Source organism: Capricornis sumatraensis, chromosome 1, assembly GCF_032405125.1.
Source record: "Capricornis sumatraensis isolate serow.1 chromosome 1, serow.2, whole genome shotgun sequence".
Lineage (NCBI taxonomy): Eukaryota > Metazoa > Chordata > Mammalia > Artiodactyla > Bovidae > Capricornis > Capricornis sumatraensis.
Genome location: NC_091069.1, coordinates 118,970,018 through 118,986,506, shown reverse-complemented (window position 1 = coordinate 118,986,506; position 16,489 = coordinate 118,970,018).

Genomic DNA, 16,489 nt, shown 5'->3' with positions numbered 1-16,489 from the left:
AGCCACAGTGAGTTGATATATGTACTGTTTTCCAGTTGTGTTTGACCAACTGGTGACTCTAGAAAGAGATCAAGAGGACGAGAGGAAAAAGAGATTCTGGTATTCATTCACCTCAGCTACTTTTCCATTGATTCACCCTGGGACAGCTGCATCCCTCCACAGAAAGTCCCAAATCCTATAGGAGGTCCTCTCACCATATAGCTTTTCTTTCTGATTTCTGTAACTTACCTCAACTCTTGAAGTCCAGACTTGGTGAAATGTCCCTGCTGTTTGCAGTCCTAAGCACTTTACTGTTTCCTGATGGTCAACCTAAACTCTGACTACACCTCTAACAATAATATTAATATTTGACTATAAGTGCCAAGTTTGCATGAACTCTTTATTTCTTACTGGGTTTTTATCCGGCACAGAGAGAGTAAAAATTTGGTTTTAATTAGGCACATGATAGATAAAACTTCACACATGCTTTTTCATAATTGGAAAACACAATGCACTATTAGTGGCACTATGGGAAATGGAGCTGTCACCACTGAACCTCTCTCTCACTTCTTGGCCAATAACCACCAGGGGCCAGGCCAAGAGGTTGTACTTGTGGTATTGGAATATAGAGATTTGAATGTTTTCAAAGAACTTTCTTGAACTTTTCTCCTTCAACCTCTGAACTTATAAAAGCAGAATAACATATCAGGAGTATGATCAAAATTAAAAGACAAGTTTTAGATAATCTTAAGAAAAGTTGCACATCCACTCAAAAAGTGCAATATGATAATGAGAAAAAAAGCTGTGGAATTAGTTTTGTTCTCATAAATATTTCCCTGAAAAGCTGTATAAATATAAAAAAAAAAATTGTCTGGAATACTAGAAGGCTTTTGCAAAATGGACTCCTAGAATGCATACATTTATTATACTTTGTGTTGCCTGCTGCCAAAGCATTGTTAAGTCATTATGTCTTCTCTGAAAGAAAGGAAATATTGAATTTTGTAAGACAAAACATCTGATCTAAGTATATGCTGTTCATTTGAGAAATAAAATGTTTTTCTTGAGACAGTTCAGAGCTACTAGTTTCTTTGGCAAAAGGTATAAATAGGAAGACCCTCCATCTAAGTTAAGGTTTTGTGCAAACATCAATAAAATGCTTGAGCTATTCTCTGAAGTGCTAGTAATCCCTCCTCATAAAACTTTATCCAAAAAAAACAAAAACAAAAACACTGTGTTTACACAAGCAAACAGAAGCAGAGGTTTGAGAAAGAATCTGGTAATTTTAAACAGTATAGACACCCCAGAATTGGGATATCTAAATAATCGAGACCAAATTTCACTCTTCCTTTAACATCAGTTTTGTATTTATTTATTTTAAATTTTTGCAGACGGTTAGGGATAAATGTGTGAAGCAAGAGAGGCTTGGAAATATTTGTTGCAAATTAATTTTTAGATAAGTCATATAAGGACAGAAATTTTGGTAAATATTTACCAACTTAAAATATTTAGTCATGACTTTAAGAAAAGTAAGTCCAAGCTACATACTATAAAGAAAAAGTTGACAAGTTAATAAGAAAATTAAACCATGCAGTATTTTTACCAGGTCTAAATATCACTTTCCCTACATCTCTTAGGGTAGCACTATTATTACCTCTTTCAAAACAAGTGGTTCCTTTGTCAGTGAAGTTAGCGAAGCAAAAAGTAAGGCCAATGAAGTATAAATTAGAAGCTGAGTATTTGACAGGTAAGATCTTTTTTGATGAAGGTATAGTGATGCTGTAGTTGTAGTGTTGGGGGAAATGAAAAGGTTTAATGATCTTGTACATTTAGAGGCTCAAGGGCACCTAAGCCCAAATTTTCCAATGAGTCATTTTGCTTACATAACACTATGTTGAATGCTAATTAAAGTGATGGAAAGTAGATAATTACCCAAACAACAGAGACAACAAAATACTTCATGTTTTTAACAGATTCTGAATATTCTGGAATTTTCCTGTCTATAAATTTTCCCTCTTTGGGCAATCAAGCAATCTAATCTGCATTCATTCATGCATATTGATTCATTGCAAGAAGGAAGTGGCAATCCACTCCAGTATTCTTACCTGAAAAGTCCCATGGACAGAGGAGCCTGACTACAGTCCATGAGGTATCAAAGAGTTAGACACAATTGAGCACGCATACACACACATTGATTCATTGATTCATTCAACAGATACATCTGGGTGATGTCCGCCAAATATCAGGATGATACTAAGTATTGAGGATGCTCAAATTTAAAGCACAGAGACATGATGTCCACTATTAAGAGGTTCGTACTGCTCACTCACAAACTACAAACATAATGTGTGTGTGTGTGTGTGTGTGTGTGTGTGTGTGTGTGTGTGTGTGTGTGTGTGTTAGTTGCTCAGTCAGGTCCAGCTCTTTGACACCTCATGGACTATAGCTTGCCAGGCTCCTCTGTTCATGGAATTCTCCAGGTAAGAATACTGGAGAGGGTTGCCACTCTCTTCTTCAGGGGATCTTCACAACCAAGGGATGGAACCTGTGTTTTCTGCACTATGGGCAGATTCTTTACTGTGAGTCACCTTGGAAGCCCAGTAACAAGATAATAAAAAGCAAAATAAAAATTAGCCGCTATTCTGCAGTTAGGACAATAAAAAAGCAAAATAAAAATTAGCTGCTGTTTTGCAGTTACATCAGTTTTGATATTCTTGGTGAGGAATGGAAAAATAAATGAGATATTTGACTGGAATGTTAGAATTTAAACTAGTGTTATTGGTACTTACTAACATAATTTATTTTTATTTCTTGTTGTTGTTTTGTTTTGACAAGGTTAAGGAAAACCACTATAAATACAAGAAACTGAGAATGCTGTGATGATATTAACCAGGTGTGATTTACGGTGAAGTATGTCTTATCTTGAAGCTTTAAGTCAATTTCAGTGCTCCAGAGAGAGGGTCTTCCTTCATACAATAGAAATTTGAAGAGTATTTTTTATTTTTCTTTCTGAGAAAAGGCAGAAGTATATATGCATTGCTTATAACAGATGGGCTTACATTAAATCTCTTTTAGAATGAACTAAACTTGAATCTTTTCTCCCCCAAATACTGTCTAAACTAAATGCATATATTAATTTTAATGATTTATTTTATGTTATTTCAAGGCATTATTAGCACTTAAGACTCATTTTTAGACAATTAAATTTCCTAATGACCCATTTTCTAAATAGACTATCAGGAACATCTTACAACAAATAATTATAGTAAAAACATGACATTTCTGAAGTATAGGCCCCTCTTGAGCTTTGGAGGGCTTCCCTGATAGCTTAGTTGGTAAAGAATCCACCTGCAATGTAGGCAACCCCCGTTTATTCCTGGGTTGGGAAGATTTGGCTCTAGGTTGTGTATAATATTCACTGATCTCATTTAGTACAGATATGACTTCCTGTGGATTTTTGTTGTTCTGTCACTAAGTCATGTCTGACTCTTTATGACCCCATGGACTGCAGCACTCCAGGATTCTCTGTCCTTCACTGTCTCCCAAATTTTGCTCAAACTCATGTCCATTGTATTAGTGATGCCATTCAATCATCTTATCCTCTGTCACCCCTTTTTCCTTTCCCAGCATCAGGGTTTTTTCCAATGATTCAACTCTATGTATCAAGTGGCCAAAGTATTGGGGCTTCAGCTTCAGCATTAGTCCTTCAGTGACTATTCAGAGTTGATTTCCTTTAGAATTAACTGGTTTGATCTCCTTGCTGTCCAAGGGACTCTGAAAAGTTTTCTCCAGTACCACAGTTTGAAAGCATCATTTATTGGATGCTCAGCCTTCTTTATGGTCCAACTCTCACTGTCCTTTATTCTGCTATGGTTCTGGCTCCCATACCTTGGATCATTCCCCTGATGAAGCTGAATAAGGTTAGAGAAGCAGTGCTGTCTCTAAGACCGTAAAGTAAGTAGTTGGTAATCAATCAGAGGAAGTGAAAGAAGATGAAGAAGAAAAAAGGAGCAGGAGAAGGACCAGAAAGAGAAAAAAAAAGAAGAGAAGGGGAGAAATGGGGATGGGGAAGGTAGGAAGGGGAGGAGCAAGAGGAAGGGCAGAAGAAAAAGAGAACATAGAAGAAAGGAATGTATCATTGATTTTAACTAAAATTTCAGGATCACTGGAGATCAAATAGAGTTTTTAGAAATTGACTTGAACATGTCATTCCAAAAACACAACAGGTGGCAAGATCCTGAGAAGAATGAATGAGGCCCCAATTACTCTGAGTAGGTCAAGCTCCAACCATAGAAAGACCCTGGATGACTCAGCCCCTTGCCAACACTTTTGAGTCCTGGTCACCGTTAAACCTAGGAGTTCCACAAAGTGGAGCATCAGGCTCTCATCTTGGATAACTGCCTCTTTTATTCTCAAGTGTTTCCATTAAGATTAACATCTGTTGCATGGACATTTTATAAAAATAAATATAGTAAACCTGGCAAAACAAGAATATCACATTTTTATTCATGATTAATGCTAATTTTTAAAATGTATACACTTTAAAGTTTTATGTAAAGCATAATTAAATAAATTTTAAGCTATTCTCTAAGTCAAAACTGAAAAGACATTAAGGAATTCAAAGATATATTGTTTCAGTTCAGTTGCTCAGTTGTGTCCGACTCTTTGCGACCCCATGAATCGCAGCACGCTAAGCCTCCCTGTCCGTCACCATCTCCCGGAGTTCACTCAGATCCATGTCCATCGAGTCCGTGATGTCATTCACCCATCTCATCCTCGGCCGTTCCCTTCTCCTCCTGCCCCCAATCCCTCCCAGCATCAGAGTCTTTTCCAACGAGTCAGCTCTTCACATGAGGTGGCCAAAGTACTGGAGCTTCAGCTGCAGCATCATTCTTTCCAAAGAAATCCCAGGGTTGATCTCCTTCCGAATGGGCTGGTTGGATCTCCTTGCAGTCCAAGGGACTCTCAAGAGTCTTCTCCAACATCATAGTTCAAAAGCATCAATTCTTCGGGGCTCAGCCTTCTTCACAATCCGACTCTCACATCCATACATGACCACAGGAAAAACCATAGCCTTGACTAGATGGACCTTAGTCAGCAAAGTAATGTCTCTGCTTTTGAATATACTATCTAGGTTGGTCATAACTTTTCTTCTAAGGAGTAAGTGTCTTTTAATTTCATGGCTGCAGTCACCATCTGCAGTGATTTTGGAGCCCCAAAAAATAAAGTTTGACACTGTTTACACTGTTTCCCCATCTATTTCCCATGAAATGATGGGACCGAATGTCATGATCTTCATTTTCTGAATGCTGAGCTTTAAGCCAACTTTTTCACTCTCATCTTTCACTTTCATCAAGAGGCTTTTTAGTTCCTCTTCACTTTCTGCCATAAAGGTGGTGTCATCTACATATCTGAGGTTATTGGTATTTCTCCCAGCAATCTTGATTCCAGCTTATGTTTCTTCCAGTTCAGCGTTTCTCATGATGTACTCTGCATATAAGTTAAATAAGCAGGGTGACAATATACAGCCTTGATGTACTCTTTTTCCTATTTGGAACCAGTCTGCTGTTCCATGTCCAGTTCTACCTGTTGCTTCCTGACCTGCATACAGATTTCTCAAGAGGCAGGTTAGGTGGTCTGGTATTTCCATCTTTTTCAGAATTTTCCACAGTTTCTTGTGATCCACACAGTCAAAGGCTTTGGCATAGTCAATAAAGCAGAAACAGCCTAATAATTTCATAACACAAGACACTGAGAGCATCAAAAACTGGTGAGGATGAGAAGCAATCCTGCAAGGAACTCTCATTCACTACTGGTGTGAATACACAGTGGTACAGCCACTTTAGTAATTTAGTTATTTTTACAACACTAAACATACACTTGCCACAATATCCAGGAAATTTAATTCTTGGTATTCATACAAATTAATTGACAACATATGTCCACACAATAACCTGCAAGCAGATGTTTATATTAACTTCATTCACAGTTGCCAAAGCTTGAAATCAAGTAAGATATTCTTCAACAGGGGGAGGTCAGTTCAGTTCAGTTCAGTCACTTAGTCATGTCCGACTTTTTGCAACCCCATGAATCGCAGCACTCCAGGCCTCCCTGTCCATCACCAACTCCCGGAGTTCACTCAGAGTCTCGTCCATCGAGTCAGTGATGCCATCCAGCCATCTCATCCTAGCTCGTCCCCTTCTCCTCCTGCCACCAATCCCTCCCAGCATCAAAATCTTTTCCAATGAGTCAGCTGTTTGCATGAGGTGGCCAAAGTAGTGGAGCTTCAGCTTTAGCATCATTCCTTCCAAAGAAATCCCAGGGTTGATCTCCTTCAGAATGGGCTGGTTGGATCTCCTTGCAGTCCAAGGGACCCTCAAGAGTCTTCTCCAACATCACAGTTCAAAAGCATCAAATCTTTGGCACTCAGCCTTCTTCACAGTCCAACTCTCACATCCATACATGACTACTGGAAAAACCATAGACTTGACTAAATGGACCTTAGTCAGCAAAGTAATGTCTCTACTTTTGAATATGCTATCTAGGTTGGTCATAACTTTTCTTCCAAGGAGTAAGCGTCTTTTAATTTCATGGCTGCAATCACCATCTGCAGTGATTTTGGAGCCCCCCAAAATAAAGTCTGACACTGTTTCCACTGTTTCTCCATCTATTTCCCATGGAATGATGGGACCGGATGTCATGATCTTCGTTTTCTTAATGTTGAGCTTTAAGCCAACTTTTTCACTCTAGTCTTTCACTTTCATCAAGAGGCTTTTTAGCTCCTCTTCACTTTCTGCCATAAGGGTGGTGTCATCTGCATATCTGAGGTTATTGATGTTTCTCCCAGCAATCTTGATTCCAGCTTGTGTTTCTTCCAGTCCAGCATTTCTCATGATGTACTCTGCATATAAGTTAAATAAGCAGGGTGACAATATACAGCCTTGATGTACTCCTTTTCCTATTTGGAACCAGTCTGTTGTTCCATGTCCAGTTCTACCCGTTGCTTCCTGACCTGCATACAGATTTCTCAAGAGACAGGTTAGGTGTTCTGGTATTCCCATTAAACAAACCGATAATCCACACAATGAGACATTATAGACCCTCTTTGAAATGGGATTCTGTGACAGGCAGTTGAACCTAAGGCTGCTGAAGAAACACAATTACAACATCCTGCAGGTGGTGATAGAACTCCTTGAGGTCAACAACAAAGGCTGGTACAGCCACTGCTACTGAGGAGTAGCCTCATATTAAATAACTTTGCCTGCTGCTCAGAGATGATCTTTATTCTGTTGGGGCATTGGGTAGAGACCCTTGCCTATTTTTTAATCTGATGAATCTATAGTAGAGCCCATCATTGAACTATCCATACAGTACCTGCCATTTCAGTATTTTTTGGAGCAAATCAAAGACCAGAACTTAAATTTTCATGGTAGACATTAGGTGAATTGTAGGAAGAGCATTTTTCAGTTAATTTAGATAAAGCTCCTTTCTCTGTTTCAGTGCACTGAAGAGTATAACTTCCTATAGAACCATTTTTCTTTCTGCTTGTACTGAAGTTGGAGAAGGAAATGGCAACCCATTCCAGTGTTCTTGCCTGGAGAATCCCAGGGACGGGGGAACCTGGTGGGCTGCCATCTCTGGGGTCGCACAGAGTCGGACATGACTGAGGCGACTTAGCAGCAGAAAGAAACGTGCTATCAAGCAGTTTAAAGACAGAAGAATGAGAAATGCGTTTTTTTAAGTAAAAGAAACCAATGTGAAAAAGCTATACATGATTTTATTCCAACTGTATGATATTTCATTCTGGAAGAAGCACAACTAAAAACAGTGAAAAGATCAACAGTTGTGAAGAGTAGGGCAGGGGAAGAATAATTATGCAGAGTATGGAAAATTTGGGGAACAGTGACCATACTCCATATGGTATATAATGATGGATACATGTCATTTACATTTGTTCAGACCCATAGAATGTACAACTAGTCTGAATTCTAATAAAAACTATAAACTTTGTGTGATTATGATGTGTCAATGTAGAATCACTGATTGTGACAAATATATGGCTCTAAGTAGTGAATGCCATTGAGGGAATGTGTGTGTTTAGGGAGAGAAGGTGTATGGGGAAATCTGTATTTTCTGCTCTGGTTTTGCTTGAACCTAAAACTGTCCTAAAAAAGTAAAATTTGACAATTAAAAAAAGATGAATAATCCTACAGTGTGCTTATCAAAAGATTGTGCTAGTCTGTGCATTACTTTAGGAAGGAAGAAAAAAAAAAAAAGATTATCAGAGCAACTAAACCAATCATTCTTTGCCATAAAAAGGGAATTTTGTAGCAACCTATTTAAATTTAAATAGGAAATAGTGCAGAAAGGTAAAAAAAAAAAAAAAAAAAAAAAAACAGGAATTGAAAGGCCCGCATATACAAGCACTGTGCTATAAATAGCAATGCTCAGATCATGAAAATTAGGGCTTTGACAAACCCACAGCTAGGTCATTTGTGTGAATAACTATGCTGTTTTGACAAATAACATAAATTATTTTAAAAGCTTATTCTTCTGTCATTTAGAGCTTCTGACAGGGAGAAAAAAGTGACTACTAACAAATTCATCATGCAGGAATTTTGAGCCTTGAGTACATTCTGATTTCTTCCTTTTTTCACTTCAATGTTTCACATATTGGTGGTAAAAAGGGCCCCTACTGTGAGATATGGCATCTCTTCCCAACTAGAAGTGAAGTGTCTTTCTTTAACCCTGGAATCATAGCTGTTCTTGTCATTTGGCCTATAAAGTGCAGAGTTGTCATAGCACAGCATTCTGAGTATAGAGCTCTGGAGGCCATTCATACTGCGCTCTCTTGGAACTTTGCTCATTTACGTTGAGAATAAGTTGGACTGGCCAGCTGTCGGGTGAAAGAGTACCTTGAACAGAGAGACCCACTTCAACTGAGGCAGTGTATGACCAGCCAGATCCCAGCTGACTAACCCCTGACTACACCAAGATCAGTCAAGTATGACCTGACCTAGATCTGCAGAACTCCCAAAGACTCATCACTTTGAGACAGATTAAAATGACTGTAGTTCCAATAATCTTAAACAATTTATTGACTGAAGACATATTAATATGTCTTTTATTCACTTACATGACAAATCACTTGCCACAGTCTTTAGCTTCTGCAAAAATCCAAACCTCCTCCGCCCCAACTCCTGTCAATATATTACAGGTGTTGGTTACACAGAAATAACTAAGTGATAAAAGATTCTTAAATGAACTGCTGACTTGTATTTTTGTTGTTGTTGTTTTTTAGTCACTAAGTCATATCTGAGTCTTTGCAACCTTATGGATTGTATCCTCCCAGGCTCCTGTGGACTGTAGCCTCCCAGGCTCCTTTGTCCCAAGGGATTTCCCAGGCAAGAATATTGGAATGGGTTGCCATTTCCTCCTCCAGGGGATCTTCCCAACGCAGAGACTGAATCTGCATCTCCTGCATTGCAGGTGAACTTTTTACCCCTGAACCACCAGGGAAGCCCTCATCTTTGTTTAACAAATATTTATTCAAATCCAGCAAGTCCCTCGAACTCTGCAGGGCACTCTAGAGGAAATAAAAATTGTGTGAGAATATGTCTTTGACCTCAATTAACATAATTCTTTAATGTGCCCTTTAAGGTAAAGCTTTACTCTTTGTGCAGACTTCAGTTTTGCCTTATCCATGACAATGCCTTCATTATGAATCTAGGCATGGCACCAAGACTTTCTGACTTCCAATGACCTTTAAAAATATACATATCAGAGCAGCCTCCCCATGGAAGACCAATCTTAGGAAACAATGTGTGTGTATCCTTAGACTAAATTAAAATAATTGAATTAGTTAATAGGTAAGTATAACTAAAATCTATTTTATAGTTTTTTTTAAGTAAGAGTTTATTAAAATTACTTTGCATTAAATATTAAAAAGTAAAGATATCTACCTTTTATTTTCTCATTGAAATATTTTAATCTTTAGGTTAATGTTTGGATCTTAAGTACAATGCCTTTTTTTTTTTTTTTTTTGGTCCTTGTTATTATTTTTATTATTGCATGAAGAACTACAGTTCTCAGCATTAAGAGGATGCTGATAAGATAAAGTCAGTCTTTCTTTTCAGGAAACTACTTTCTCACAACCACACTTTCTAGATAAACCTCCCATGGCTGCCTAAGCTGGTGATGAGACCCATGTGTTGAGACTCTGGATCATTCAGCAGCACCATTGGTGGGACCAGAGACCTTTCAACCATGCTAAAGGCAAAAAGTTCATGTTAGTCTTGAAAAATCCCCAGATTGCCCCTCTGAAAAATATCCCTGGGAGAAACTTCTTACATTAAGTTGCATTACTTTTAAGTAGTGAGAAGAGGACAAGAGGAAAACAACATCGTTAGAAGGGGAGGAGAGAAATGGGCATATGCCATAGAGACTAAGGTGACTGGGTCAGGAAGAAGAAATCCCCCATGTATCTCTCTCTTCTACCCACTACTGGGAAAACCACAGAACTTCTCTAGTCACCAGTGTGCACACATCGATGGAGTTTTTATAAGAATTGTAAGCAACAGAACCTAAAAGATTTTTAATATTCACAATTAGGAAAGAACACAGCACATATGACCCCCTTTGAAGTAAATTCTTCAATTTCTGCACCATCCCTGACTGCAAATTATAGAATACTACTTACAACTCAGTAGAGTTTAAACAAATTAAACATAAAACATTTTATATCTAATGTTGTATTTAAAATTGAAAATAATGTGTACATCCTACACACACACAGACATATACATATACATATACATATACATATATCTTGGTATAAAACCAGTCTGGTATACAGTTTCTTAATCCACGGGCTTAAATTTAATAGACAGAGGAGATCTCTTTTTTTTCTTCTTATGTGCATTTTTTAAAGCAATACTACTAACCACTTCACTAACTTATATATACATAGAAACAGTCTCAATCACTCCCCTTTGCATCATCACTATATTACTATAAGTCACATCATCAATATAATTAGTGTAAGAGTAGAAAGCTATAAGAAAATTGTTGAATTTTTGATGTAACCAGTGAAGGAGACAAGTAGGAAAGATGAGCAGTAGAAAGGTTTTGAAGGGCTTTAGGAAAAGTTTCTACAGTCTTGGAATTAAAATATATATATTTATATAAGGATTATTTATATATTTCATATTTCTTACTTATGGTTGACTGCTGGCTATATACATGCAAAACTTTATTGGCTTCCCAATTATTTAGAACATTATTTCTCTAATTCTTTATGTCTTTAGAGTTATATCAAACTGCATAGCAATTTATTATGAAATTTTCTTCAGCTCCAAAATCACTGCAGACAGGGACTGCAGTAACAAAATTAAAAGACGCTTGCTCCTTGGAAGGAAAGCTGTGATAAATCTACACAGAGTATTAAAAAATAGAGGCATCACTTTGCTGACAAAGGCCCAAAAATTCAAAGCTAAAGTTTTTTCATTAGTCATGTATGGATATGACATTTGGACATAAAGAAGGCTGAGCACCAAAGAATTGATGTTTTCAAATTGTGCTGTTAGAGAAGACTCTTGGTAGTCTCTTGAACTGCAAAAAGATCAGATCAGTCAATCCTAAAAGAAATCAACCCTGAATATTGATTGGAAAGACTGTTGCTGAAGCGCCAATAATGTGGCTACCATATGTTAAGTGCTGACTCATTGGAAAAGACCCTAATGCTGGGAAAGATTGAAGGCAGGAGGAGAAGGGGGTGACAGAGGATGAGGTGGTTGGATGGCATCACCAACTCAATGGACATGACTGTGAGCAAGCTCCAGGAGATGGTGATGAACAGGGAAATATAGTGTGATACAGTCCATGGGGTCACAAAGAGTTGGACACGACTTTTAACTGAAGGACAGACAAATGAGCAGAACTCTGGTTGTACAGAATACACTAGACTTCTGGCATCAAACCGAGTGTTATTTATAATTCCTCACAGATGACAGTCATTGGGGAATTATGAAGAATTTACTGAGTAGATTTTGGTCTTTGTAAACGCTGGAATTCCCAATCTAATCACTATAATAAAAGTCTCTAAACCTTAGAAATTAGCCTTGAATTAGACATCTGAGAGGCTAGAAAGTGGGCTGTATAGCAGACACCCCAGAATGAACTATTCTTCAATAGTTTCCAACTATTACAGTCACTCCGTAAGACTCAACAGCAAAGACTCCAAAGCAGAGTATAAAATTGTTACTAAGGTAGTCAACTATACATACATATTTTCTAAAATGACTTCTGTACAGCATGTGATTTCTTCAGGTAAAGGCATCTAATGGATTATGTGCTGTATATAAGAAAAGAATGTTACATGAGCACTTCCTTCATTTTGGCATTTTGAGGTCTTAAGGAGAGTCTTTACAATGCAAGGGTGGGGAAAATTGACACATTTTGTGTTATTTTTGCTTCTTCACAACATTTGCTATGTGCATCACAGTATAAGTTTTTCAGTTTAAAATGTGAGCTAAAGTTCATCTTGCTGTTCTAATCAGCACATTAAGCAAGCCTAGCAGAAAAGCCTGAGAGGTGAACAGAAAATCTGAAAGAGGTTTTGCTATCAAATTATAATGGGAAATAAGCTTTAAATAATCACTGAGCTCTCTCCACAGGCCTGAGAAGTCAGAGAAGCCAAGAAGGGAAGAAAAAATGTCCTGAAAACTTTCAAAGTGAAAGTGTTAGTTGTTCAGTCTTGTCTGAATCTTCGCGACCTCAGGGACTGTGGCCTGCCAGGCTTCTAAGGGATTCTCCAGGCAAGAATATTGGAGTAGATAGCCATTCCCTTCTCCAAGGGATCTTCCCTACCCAGGTATCAAACCTGGCTCTCCCGCATTGCAGATTCTTTACTGTCTGAGCCATGCATGGTATATTGTAAAAAGCAAAACAATGTATTTAAAAATTAAATCTAAAATATTATATTAAAGCTTACTGTACACTACTCTGGACTTCCTTGGTGGCTCAGACGGTAAAGCGTCAGCCTACAATGCGGGAGACGCAGGTTCGATCCCTGGATCGGGAAGATCTCCTAGAGAAGGAATGGCAAACCACTCCAGTATTCTTGCCTGGAGAAACCCATGCAAGGAGAATCCTGGTAGGCTACAGTCCATGGGGTTGCAAACAGTCGGACACGACTGAGCTACTTCACACAAAATGCCCCTCAGGGGTTCCTAGTTCTTTGTCCTTTTGTAGTTTAGACAGGTGTTCCTGGCTGAAGAGCAGCTCTCCTCCACACCACACAGAGATCCAGAGTTCCTGCCCCCTCCCTTCTACAATACTGTCACTGTCCACATCATAAAAACTGGTCTGTCATGCTCAGGGATTGGTGACAGGAGGAAGAACAGACATGGAGGAAGCACAGGTAGCCAGGCAGAGGTTCAAACATGAAGGCAGCACACATTCTCTCTTCTCTTATCTCCTTAAAAGGAACTTAGTCAAACTACTATAATGATTGAAAGAGAAGCTGGAAACTGTCATTTTGTCCTGAATCCAAGAAGAGGGTTTTGATGGACAGTCATCTCCACCACAGACATCAGCATAGTAATAGTGATGGTATCATGGCAAAGTAAGTTTCTAAAAAAAAGTGTGAATCCATTAAAGAGAAGCTAAAAAATTGATGACCCCTAAGCAATGGCACCCCACTCCAGTACTTTCGCCTGGAAAATCCCATGGACAGAGGAGCCTGGTGGGCTGCAGTCCATGGGGTCGCAATTGAGAGACTTCACTTTCACTTTTCACTTTCATGCATTGGAGAAGGAAATGGCAACCCACTCCAGTGTTCTTGCCTGGAGAATCCCGGGGATGGGGGAGCCTGGTGGGCTGCCATCTATGGGGTCGCACAGAGTTGGACACGACTGAAACGACTTAGCAGCAGCAGCAGCAACTCATTGTCAGTCCTTTGTGATCAAATATTCCTTTTGAGGGACAAAAGAAAAAAAGCAGTATTAGTCTCTCAGTTTTAAATACTTGGAAAAAACTTATGAAAACAGCATTAGGGTGAGCTAGAGAAGATTGCAAAGTCAATAGAGAAAATAGACGGAAGAAAATACATGTCTTCAAGTCTCTTAGGTGTGTGACTGATTGAATGACCTCTCTGAACTCCAGATTTCTCTTCTAAATTGTTACAAAATACTTGCAATCTAAGTCGTTCGCAAGTAGCTTTTTTTGTGAAAATTCAAACATGGTAAAGTATATGAAAGCATCCTGTAACGTCAAAAGCCACATAAGCTCATATAGAACATTGTATAAAATATTGATACTTTTAATAATTTTCTTTAAATTTCTAAAATAAAAGAGTTAAACTGCATATGTTTCTATTTATTGATTAAATGGTTTAAAATTTTAGCATAATCCTTTCAACATATTTCATAATCAATAGCTCTATTTGCAGTTTTTAAATTACTAAAGGAACATAAAATATTGTTATTTGCTTTATTATTTTCTTATATTTGTAGTTTCTTTGAAGGCAAGAATATAATAAATTTCTACTTGTAATATTACAGCAGCATTCTTCAAGCATTTTTGTTAGTGTATGTCTGTCTATAAGTTAAAAATTGTCCTTGTGGTATGTGTATTAATATATGAGCATATGCATATATATGTATATAAAGGCATTTACATTTAATATGAATATATATCAGTGTATTGTATACTTATAATAATAAACACAAATTTAAAATACATTTAAAACTGATAATATAAAATTTAAAGACAATTAAAAACATTTTTTTCTTTTCTTTATTAAGGATAGAGAAATTTTTTTTCTCACTACATATTGTTAAAAGTTTGGTTATTGTATAATAAGAGTATAGTTAATATATTATCTACAGTATGATTAAAGCTATATTGCATGTATTATTGACATATTAATAGCTATAATAGTAGTGTGAATTGCATTGTTGATTTTGATTTCTCCTTAAAAATCTGGGCTAGCAATGAAGGATACAGATATTTAAAAGTCTTAAAAAACTGGAGATAGAACTACCTTATGACCCAGCAATCCCACTGCTGGGCATACACATGGAGGAAACCAGAAGTGAAAGAGACATGTGTATCCCAATGTTCATCGCAGCACTGTTTATAATAGCCAGAACATGGAAGCAACCTAGATGTCTATCAGCAGATGAACAGATAAGAAAGGTGTGGTCCATATACACAATGGAGTATTACTCAGCCATTACAAAGAATGCATTTGAATCAGTTCTAATGAGGTGGATAAAACTGGAGCTGATTATACAGAGTGAAATAAGCCAGAAAGAAAAACACCAATACAGTATACTAACACATATATATGGAATTTAGAAAGATGGTAATGATAACCGTGTATGCGAGACAACAAAAGAGACACAGATGTATAGAACAGTCTTTTGGACTCTGTGGGAGAGAGAGAGGGTGGAATGATTTGGGAGAATGGCATTGAAACTTGTATAATATCATATAAGAAACAAATCGCCAGTCTAGGTTTGATGCAGGTTACAGCATGCTTGTGGCTGGTGCACTGGGATGACCCAGAGAGATGGTATGGGGAGGGAGGTGGGGAGGAGGGTGGTTCAGGATTGGGAACACGTGTACACCCATGGCAGATTCATGCTGATGTATGGCAAAACCAATACAGTATTGTAAAGTAAAATAAAGTAAAATTTAAAAAAATAAATAAATATTTTTAAAAACTATCTGGTTCTAAATTGATTTAGTTTTATATAATTGTTAGCCTGAAGTTAAAATGATACCTCAAGAAGTTGCAATTTACATTACATATACACTGACACACACACACACACACATTTAGGAGATGGTTCATTGTTATAACAGTGGCATACATTTATATTTCAATAAGATAACAATGTTAATTTTTAACTAATTTATTTTCATGTGTAATTAGGTCATCACTGTCTTTCTCTCATAATGGTGCTTCAAAAGATCTCCTACTAGTAATAGGATAAAAGGTAGTTCTGCCATTTTCTTACTGTTAATTTCTTGTATGTCAGTACTCTCTTTGAACTAGTTTCTACTAGAGAATGTTTTAAAAACGTGTCCATCTGGGATGAATGTTTATGCTATAACTGTGCTATGCTATAGAAAGTTTTACTTAAACCGGCAAAGTGAGATTGTAGTTTATAGCATTACTTTGAAATGAAAAGTGAAAGCAACTCTATGGAACTCTGTAATGTTTAGGATTTCTTGAGAGTCCTCAGACATGATGAGTATCCCAACCAACACCTCACTACTATGTATGAGATCCAGTAAGTTCTTGTGTCCTACATTCAGAAACTTGATTTTATTTTATTTATTTTAAAATAAATTTCTTTATTCTAAAATAAAAATATAACTAGAAAGGCTGTAGTTTTCTTCCTACACCTCAGTGGAAAATCGTATACATACTTGCGTTGCCTTACATTGTTACCATTATTTTAACTTTGTCAAAAGAACACTCAGGTCTTATTCTAGCATAAAT